The sequence below is a fragment of the Plecotus auritus genome (genome assembly GCF_963455305.1).
Source record: "Plecotus auritus genome assembly, chromosome: X".
NCBI classification, from domain to species: domain Eukaryota; kingdom Metazoa; phylum Chordata; class Mammalia; order Chiroptera; family Vespertilionidae; genus Plecotus; species Plecotus auritus.
Genome location: NC_137784.1, coordinates 136,412,749 through 136,414,639, shown reverse-complemented (window position 1 = coordinate 136,414,639; position 1,891 = coordinate 136,412,749).

Genomic DNA, 1,891 nt, shown 5'->3' with positions numbered 1-1,891 from the left:
GTATGGGTGCTCCCTTGTAGGTAATTAACTGTTTTTCTCTTGCTGCTTTTAATATTCTCTCTTTGTCTTTTGCCCTTGGCATTTTAATTATGATGTGTCTTGGTGTGGTCCTCTTTGGATTCCTTTTGTTTGGGGTTCTGTGGGCTTCCTGGACTTGTAAGTCTATTTCTTTCACCAGGTGGGGGAAGTTTTCGGTCATTATTTCTTCAAATAGGTTTTCAGTATCTTGCTCTCTCTCTTCTTCTGGCACCCCCATAATTCTGATGTTGGTACGCTTGAAGTTGTCCCAGAGTCTTCTTACATTATCTTCAACTTTTTGGATTTTTTTTTTTTTTTTTTTTGCTTTTTGCTTTTTCGGTTGAGTGTTTTTTGCTTCTTTGTATTTCAATTCTTTGACTTGATTCTTGTGTTCCTGTATTCTGTTTCTGGGTCTCTGTATAATATTTTTTATTTCAGTCAGTGTATGTTTAATTTCTAGTTGGTCCTTTTTCATATCTTCGAGGGTCTCGTTATATTTATCGGCCTTTTCTAGGATATTCTTAAAAAGTCTTATAACGGTGGTTTTGAATTCTATATCCAGTCGTTTGTTTTCCTCCATTTCTTTCGTTTGTGATCTGATTCTTTGACCCCGCATTTTCACTGATTCCCTGAGTTGGTAAGGTAGATATTTGTGCTAGGTTTCCAATATGGCCCATTGGGTCTGCTTACCCAGTTAACCTGAGGTGGACCCTCTTGGTGCAGCCCTTTGTGGACTGTGTGTACAGCCTTGTTGTAATTAAGTCTTTATTGTTGTTGGTATCACTGGGAAGAATTGACCTCCGGGTCAGTTGGCTGTAAGGATCAGCTGTGTCTATGCTGGGAGAAGCCCGGTGCTGGAGACAGCCCTATAGGATTAGACTTGCTAAATTGCAATAGCCTCTGTGCTCAGCTTGGATGGGGTGGAGCCTCAGTCTTGGCTTCCTGTCAGCCCCGCCCCTGCGCGCACGTGCGCTTTCAGTCCTCCGCCTTCCCCAGCTCGAGTCTCCGCCTGAGAGTCCAGACTCCCCCCACAAGAGCGTGGGTCCCCAGGGGCTCGCCTGGAACCGGGGTTCACTGCAGTCAGAACTGGGGCTCAGTGCAGTCAGAATCCTCTGACTCCCCTCCACTAGGGAAAGCCTGTGGCAACCCCCGCAGCCTTTGTGCGCACCTGCGCGCTCGCGCCTGTGCACTTTCAGTCCTCCGCCTTCCCCGGCTCCCGAGTCTCCGCCAGAGAGTCCAGACTCCCCCCACAAGAGCGTGGGTCCCCAGGGGTTCGCCCGGAACTGGGGTTCAGTGCAGTCAGAACTGGGGTTCAGTGCGGTCGGAGGCTTCCTTCCCCCTTCCGCCAGAGGAAGTCAGCCAGGCTCTCAGCCACCCTTCCTCTCTGCGTGCACAAAGCCCTTTGCCGTACCTCCAATTCTCTGTGAGCTTTTCTCCTTCCTTCTAGTTGTAGAATTTTCACTCAGCCTGCTTTCCTGTGGTTCTGGATGGTGTCCGTTCTGTCTTTTAGTTGTAGTTTTGAAATTGTTGTGCGAGGCAGCAGTTTAGGTGTTTACCTATGCCACCATCTTGGTTTCTCCTCAGTGCTGATTCTTTAATACTGTTGTTGTGTTTGAAAGAATACATTGATATTCTGGTTTAGGACTTGTCATGAATTATCTTCTTTAGTCAAATTTTAACATCTGAACTGAAATCTCATACCTACTAAAATAATGAGTAAATACTCCACTGATGTTGCTTTTTCTATATGGAGATGTGGATACCTGTTCTTAGATTCTGTCAAATTTTGAATTCTTCTGGCTCTTAGAAACAATTGCATTTTTATTCCCTTTCGCAATGAAGCATCAGGTGATTGAATTATAGAGTTTAAAGA